This window comes from Pinus tabuliformis, chromosome 7 (assembly GCF_031772625.1).
Source record: "Pinus tabuliformis cultivar Carrire ecotype Pingquan chromosome 7, CPIR1, whole genome shotgun sequence".
In the NCBI taxonomy this organism is placed as follows: domain Eukaryota; kingdom Viridiplantae; phylum Streptophyta; class Pinopsida; order Pinales; family Pinaceae; genus Pinus; species Pinus tabuliformis.
Window position 1 is genome coordinate 6573758 of NC_142293.1, and position 8328 is coordinate 6582085.

Here is an 8328-nt window from a genome sequence, read left to right on the forward strand (position 1 = left end):
CCAGGAATCATGCAGCGTACGTGTTAGACAACTCACGTGAAAATTAAAAAAAAAAAAAAAACAGACAGTGGTAGAGGCTTTAACTCCAGTGCAACTGATTAACAAGAAGAGGACATGCAGCTCATCATAGCACTACCATCTGCATGTGGCCACGTACACCTGGCCACCTCACTCCTTCACCACAAATCACGCAACAATTAATGAACGCTCAACTGAAACTCACAGATTGTTGTTAACTTGCACTTGCAACATTTTCAACTGAAGTATGCATCCTCTACTTCCACAAAATGATTAACCTATCAACCTCCGCTGAGTTTTTCTACTTGTCTTCAATATTCTGCTGTGTATCAAGCTCGCACATAGGCGCAGGGGCACTGTACAGGCGTTTCTACAGGAAGATGTCCTACAGGAAAGTATAGCAAAGCCGTCCAGAGCAGAAAAGCCCGAGTTTTCTTCATTAAATTTGGAGCCTGAAGAGAGATATGTAGCACAAGGGAAGAAGATTTTGCAGCCTCATCATTTATTAGATGACTAACACAGGTATTGGGAGAGAATGATGAACTTCAAATGCTCAAAGAAGGGCTATTTGGAGATGTATTAAGACACAGGAGGACATCATTCTTCCACCATAGATTTTTCTTGCAATACGACCAAGGTCTGGTATATGGGATTATGTCCGTGTCAAATGTTGATGAACTTGCTGTTGAACAACTTTCTGTGGCTGAATATTTGGAATTCAAGGAGCACCTTGTGGATGAAAGTGTCAAGGATAAATATGCATTGAAGCTAGACCTTGAGCCCTTCAATGAATCTTTTCCTCGCCCAACATGGCCATCTTCCATTGGTAGTGGAGTTCAATTTCTCAATCAGCATTTGTCCTCAAGATTATTCCATGATAGAGAAATCATGCAGCCCTTGCTGCATTTCCTTCGAGCACATAGCTACAAAGGCCAGAAGCTGATGTTGAATGAGAGAATACAAAGTTTGTCCAAGCTACGCTCAGTCTTGGTAAAGGCAGTGGAATATATTAAAAAGTTCCCTAAGAATACACCACATACAGAGTTTGAATACAAATTACAGGAAATGGGATTGGAAAAAGGATGGGGAGACAATGCAGAACATGTCTTGGATATGATTCATTTGCTCTTGGAGACTTTGCAGGCCCCTGATCCATCAACTTTAGAAACATTTCTAGGAAGGATTCCTATGGTCTTAAATGTTGTGATTCTTTCACCTTAGGGTTATTTTGGCCAAGAAATTGTTTTAGGAATGCCAGATACTGGTGGACAGGTTGTGTATATACTTGATCAAGTTTGTGCATTGGAGAATGAAATGTTGCTGAGAACAACACATCAAGGATTGGACATCAAACCTGAAATTATTGTGGTGGCGCGGTGATTCCTGAGGCCTATGGTACAACATGCAATCAACGAATTGAAAAAAATCCACAAGGAAAGCAAGAGGAAAAGCAAGCAAGAAAAAGAAGGAAGAAACAGAGAGGAAAAGGAGAAACGGGCCAAATTGCTAAGCCTAAAACTGTGGGAGGAAAAATGGCACAAACACCTTTGAAAAGGATTGCAGAAGAGAGCAGAGAAGATTGAAAAAGGACAAACAAGTAGGGACACACCCAAGGCAACCACAACACAGGTCAAGGAGAAGGCACCCCAGCCAAGCAAGCCAAATCAGAGAAAACTGGTTCTACAGGAAGTTAGCAGACTGTTTCTACAGGAAGGCAGAGAACTGTTTCTACAGGAAGCCAGAAAACGACCTCCCAGCACAAGCAAAAGTGTCCCTACCAATTTCCCAGGCATCCTCACATCCACCCCCTCCATGAACACTCATTTTTTTCAGGGTTCGGGCACAATTTAGTCATGGTTCAACCTTCTACCGGAAGCTACAGGACTTTCTACAGGAAGTTCTGTATTTTTACCAAAAACATCCTGTAGAAGCCATTGGACATGCCAGAATCAATTATGGAGAGGTATTTGAAGCTAGAAGTCTGTTGAGGAGGCATGCAACCACTCTTTTCTTCCATCCTCCACTGGTTTCATCTCCTTTCACCACCATTGCCACCATCAGATTGAATATACTTGCACAATCATACCAAGGTTGAGAATTCACTAGGAAAAGGAGCAGGCAGTGGGAAGAAGCAAAGAGAAAAGCATGATTTCATGACAGAGAAAAGGACATCACTTCAGCAGCTTGGCATGACAAGGAGGCCACCAAGGCCATCAAAAATGAGGAGATAGATTGGTTGCTCAGAGGATGAGCAACACTTTCAGTAGGGGGGTGATGATGAGCCCCAAAAATGGATAATTATTTGGGCTCGTTCAACCTTCTAATTCAAATTAATCCACCATTCTCATTAGTTTATTGCATGTTTTTTATTATATTTATGCTAATAGAGTGAATTGGGTTAGTCATTATGCCAACAAGTCTAATGGGTGCTTTGTGTAGCCTCTTTGGTCAACTTGGAGACAAAATTGAAGGTTTTAATGAGCACTTGGCAGCCAAATTCGTGGGAGAACAAGGGAGAGGATTTGTAGGAAGGTGTCCCCTTCATTTATGGGCCCTTACCTCGAATTCTCCACCATCAGCTCAGAGTTCAAGGGCCACCAAATCAATTAGCACAAGGGCAGCCAAGCAAGTCAAGTAGGACTGCTGTTAACTGCAAGTTTTGGGCAGCCGAGTCCCTAAAGTTTAGGAGGACTGTTGGGTCCTCAATTTGTATAAATAAGAAGGCTTAGGTCCTCATTTTGGTTAGCTAGTGGTTAGTAATTTTGTAGCTAGTAATTAGCCAGTAGTTAGTCATTTTGTAGTTCGATTTTTAGGCAATAGATTAGCTTTGCTTTCAGCTCATTTTCAAGTTTCCCTTATGGACAGTTTTGGTGTAACTCTTCTTTTCTTGCTCAATAAATATGAATCCAGCTTTGCACCAGCTCTAAATCTCTCTTAGGAGGCTATAGATCTTGGGGTTGGGCCCATCTCAAGCGCCCAACACCTCCTTTGATTATCTTTATGTGTTTTTGCTGCATTCTTAGAATAAAATCTACTATTTAGATCTAAATCTTGTTTTGTTATTTAGTTTGTTTCTTTGATGAGTAAAATAGATTTTCATGCTCAGATTTAGTTGATAGGTTGTTAAAAGAAAAATCTTCAAGAAAAGGGCCAAAAAACATCGGTGGTTTCACCTCTCTCTCAGTGGGATCAGGAGCTGTGACTAGGATGACTTTGCTGCCCACAAAAACACTGACTTTGCTTTGCCATGCAATCATTAGTGTTTGGTTTTCATTTGCAGAAGTTGGTTACATGTTCAGATCTTTGAATGCTTCATTGCATAGTTAATATACATGGTTTCCTTGCAAATAAAGCTGTTGTCCTTTCTTGTTACTGTTAGCTAGATCATATTAGGGTAGCATGACTAGATCTTTGTTTTCTTGCATGTCTTTGTTGGTTCAGTTGGAAACACAAATTGGAGAGCACCTGTACCACTTCTCTATCTACCCAGACTCCCTCAAACCCATCTTCTCCATCTCCTAACTTGGCTTGCCTCACGTTGCCATACTGCCCTCATAACCCTACCTTTTGTGCAGTATTACCTCAGTCTTCTTGGAACAAGTCCAGCCATCTACACCTTCTCCTCAACTCTATCCATCAGCCCTTGGGTCATTTCAAGCCCCTACCCTACCTCCCCATCCATTCATGCACCTTACCTCACTCACCCATCCTCCAAAATCCAATTTTTAAACATCCTGTAGAAAAATTACAGAACATCCTGTAGAAATCCTAAACATCCTGTAGAACCCCTGCAGACTTCCTGTAGAAGCTCATGAATGAGGTTTCTTGATAGCCAAACTCTGTGAAACTCTCTGGAAGGGTGTTAGGGACCCCTTAGACCCTCTCTGAACCTTCCCAGCCTTTTCCAAACATTTATCCTCCTTGATCCACCTCTTCACAGTGAAAGGCCAGTTAAAAGCACATGCATGATAATTTTAATAACTTAGTCAAAAATACAAAAAGATGTTTTCTTCAGCTAGAGGCAGTTTAGACACATGTATTTTACCTTCATAGAAGTAATGGAATCTCTTTTCGTAGTTTTCATTCTCTCCTTTGCGTCAGTAGGACTAGCTGGTAGAATTAGGGTTTGCTAGGGTTTGCGTTTCTTTTTGGCTTTTAGTTTCTTTCCGCAAGTAGATTAGCTTCCTTTGAGTTAGCTTTCATCCATCAGTTAAAAAGCTTCTTCTAAGAGCTCATAGAAGTTGGCTTAAGCCCCTAGCGGACTTGTGCCAGCTGACCAAGTGACAGCTGCGGCAAGAGCTAGTACTTGTGCATACAACACCGTCGCTTCCAAGTTTGTTACGAACTACCGGGTTGATAAAATTAAAGAAGGGAGTTCCAGGAGTTGTAGCATTATTGCTACAATACTGGGGCTCACCAGTCGCGTGTTTGATTCCTCCCTCACCGCTTCGGTTTCTCATATCCCACTGTCACAACATTTCACCGCTTCGATTTCTCATATCTCGCACAAGGGGAACGTCCTTCATCATCTCATTCTTTTTCTCGCTCGGTAGGCGGAGGGGTTTTGCTCGAAAGCATCATGGAGAACCAGAGGATTGTCCACCTCTTGTTGGCCAGGCTGAACAAGTTCATAGCGGGAGAGAATAGCGGCAAGCAACAAAATTAAGAGGCACCGCGCCATTGCAGAACTGATACTTATATACGCTGTTCCATAATACATTGTTCTATACATATATAATGCTGATATTCATTGTTGTATATGAATGTTATTAACGTTGAACGATTGGAATGTTGTTGTCGTATTGGAATGTTATTAACGCTCTTGCATTTGGCTCTCACGCTGTCCCCCATATACCACGACAAAATAATACCTCTTTTTTTTAATATATCTGAGTACAATTTCACTATATATCAGTAGAAGTTTTTTTATCAGTAGAAGTTTTTTTATCTAGAAGTTTTTTTATCAGCTGAAGTTTTTTATCAGCAGAAGCAGATTTTTTTTTTATCAACAGAAGTATTTTTTACAGAATGCATTCAATCATCTCTATGGTAGGAATAGTTCTCACTGGCAAGGAGAACTATCCTGAATGGTCCCGGACGATAAAACACACCCTCATCTTCAATGAGTTGTGGAAAGGAGTGTGTGTCAGAGAAGCAGACAATGACCCAGTACAGCCTACATCAGAAAAAGAGCTCGTCATTTGGGAAAACAAGAACAGCAAAGCCTATGCATTAATCGCAGCATATTTAAATGAAGAAGTAAGTCACCATATTTCATCATATTCAATTGCCTTTGAAGCTTTACAAAAGCTAAAAGAACTCTATGACTCACATTCTGCACTTGAAGTTGTTCAACTCATGATTAAACTCTTCACTCTTGAACTGGAAAATAATGATCCTCTTGCTCTTGCATCTGAAGTAAAGTCTATAATGCATGATATCAAATCCACTAAGGTTGAGCTAGATATCCCTCTTATTGCTTTTCTCAAGGCACTCTATCCTACTTACTCCAATTATCTTGAGTCTTTACAAGCAAATGGAAATCTTAAAGATATAACCTTTGACTCTCTTGTGAAAAAGTTTGCGGAAAGAGAGTTCAAGCCTTTGGAAAGAAGACAGTCCTTGAATCTTCTGAAGAGACTGTGTGCCTTGCTCATAAAGAAAAACATCCTGCTCAAGATTCTACAAGAGGAAGAGGTGGACGAAGAGGAAGAGGAAGATACTTCAGAGGCAGGGGGGGCAGACATTCTCAAGGAGAAAAGGCATATCTGCATTGCATTCACTGCAAACGAAATGGATCACATGATGCTTCTACATGCAAGCTACCATGGGAAAAAATTGAGCAGAAAAGAAACCAGCAGAAAGGTAAAACTGATGATACAGACAAAGGTAAAGCACCTGAATCCGCTCACTATATTGAGGCATAATGTAACATTGGAGTAAATGAAGATTTGTTTAATGCTTCACTTGCTTCTTCGAAAAATGATTGGTTGCTTGATTCAGGAGAAACCTATCATCTGACTCATAGAAAATATTTTTTTGAAGATTTCACTGACAATGTTGATGGAGTAGTATACTTTGTAGATCAGTCAAAAATCAAGCCATCAGGGCTTGGCACAATCAGGCTTAAACTGCCTGGTCTTCCAAACTTTCTTTTGGATCATGTTCTATATCTCCCAGAACTCAAGAGAAACTTACTGTCCTTGGTTCACATTTGCCAGCAAGGTCACTCCATTCATATGTTTGATGGCAAGCTTGAGGTAAGAAAAGCATCTGACCACTCACTTGTCATGAGGGGAATAGAAGAAGAAAGGCTTCTCAAACTGAAAGGAACCTCTGCTCATGCACAATATTTCTCATATATTTCTCATCATGAAGAAGGTACACTTCCATCAAGTTTATTATGGCATGCTAGATTCGGACATTTAAACTATGACAGTCTCCACTTATTGAAGAAAAATGGTGTTGTTGGTTTGCCTACAATTCCTAGGAAACATAAGCAATGTGATGCTTGCATTCTAGGAAAGCATAGCAAATAGTCTTTTCATGATTCACATTCAAGAGCACATAGGAAGCTTGAACTAATTCATTCAGATTTATGTGGTCCAATGCCTGTTCCTTCTGCAAATGGAAATAAATATATCATGACATTTATTGATGATTACACCAGAATGTGTTGGGTTTATTTATTAAAGAACAAATCTGATGCCTTTCAAACATTCAAGAATTTTCATAAATGGATTGAAAATGATGCACAATCTCATATTGAGTCTATTCGCACTGATAATGGAAAATAATATACATCAAATGAATTTGAAAACTATCTTCGCCAACATGGGATCAAACATCAAACAACTGTGCCTTATAATCCCCAACAAAATGGTGTAGCTGAAAGAATGAATAGAACAATCTTGAATATGGTACGATCCATGCTTTTCTTCAAAAATGTAAAGATAATGTTTTGGGCTGATGCTGTTCTATGTGTTGCATATATAAAGAATAGATGTCCATCTAATGCTATAAGAAACAAGACTCCTTATGAATTGTGGTATGTACATGTTCCTTCGGTAAAACATCTCAGAATCTTTGGTTCCACCTATTATGCTTTGATACCAGAGGTACATAGAAACAAACTTGGTGCTAGAAGTCGTAAGTGTATCTTCCTGGGGTATTCAAACACCTCCAAAGCATACCGCCTCTATGATGAAGTAAATAAAAAGTATGTTGTATCTAGAGACGTAATTTTTCTTGAATCATCCAAATCTAACAATGTTGTTGAGCGACAACTTGATCGCTTGGATAGATTCGCAAAAATGAAATCATTTCAAGAGTTTGATAATCAGATTCCACATCTTGAAGGGGGGATTCCTATACTAGATCAACATGTGGAATCTTCTTCTGAAGAACAATCTCCCCTGCATGAAACTCCAACAATGGATGATGCTTTAAGTGATGTAATTGATAGAATTGGGAGACTCAATCTTGATTCAGTCCCAACTCAATCAACAGATCAGCCTGGACCATCTCAGAAAGGTCCCCCGAAGTGGCTGACAAAGACACTTGAAAGTGTTCATCCTGATGAAATTGGAAAAATAGGAACCAGAAACTCAAACCAACAAAATGGAGGTGATGTAGATGACTCTAATTCACCTGTTGATATGGATGTTACTTATGATTGTGAATTGAACTTGTCTACAGATTTTGAACCAACTTCCTTAAGAGAAGCTGCTTCTCATGATGAATGGAAAGAAGCGATGCAAAATGAGTATGATGCCCTCATAAAGAACGACACTTGGAAGCTGGTTGATCCTCCATTTGGAACCAAACCAATTGGCTGCAAGTGGGTCTACAAGAAAAAGTACAAAGCTGATGGCTCACTTGACAAGCACAAAGCTAGGCTTGTGGAAAAAGGTTTTGTACAGAAGGAAGGGGTCGATTATGAGGAAAATTTTGCCCCCACAACAAAATGGGGCACCATCTGGACACTCTTTGCACTAGCAGCTCAGAACGGTTGGAAAGTCCATCAAATGGATGTAAAAACTACATTCTTGAATGGAGATCTAAAAGCGAATGTTTTTATGTCCCAGCCTGAAGGATTTTCTATGAAAGGACATGAACATAAAGTATGCAAACTTGGGAAGTCCTTGTATGGCCTGAAACAAGCACCGCGAGCCTGGTATGAAAAACTAACTGAGCATCTTCTGAAACTCAACTTCAATCATTTTGATCTTGATGATGCAACTTTATTTGTCAAGAAATTTTACAAAACAGTTGTGTATCTTGTGGTATATGTAGATGATCTTTTAATGA

At 39.8% G+C, this 8328-nt stretch overlaps 1 pseudogene; it reads left to right on the forward strand.

Annotated features, from left to right (window-relative positions):
- The first annotated feature begins 672 nt into the window (after positions 1-672).
- On the forward strand, positions 673-1239 carry LOC149244866 (sucrose synthase 2 pseudogene; annotated as a pseudogene).
- Positions 1240-8328: the final 7089 nt, after the last annotated feature.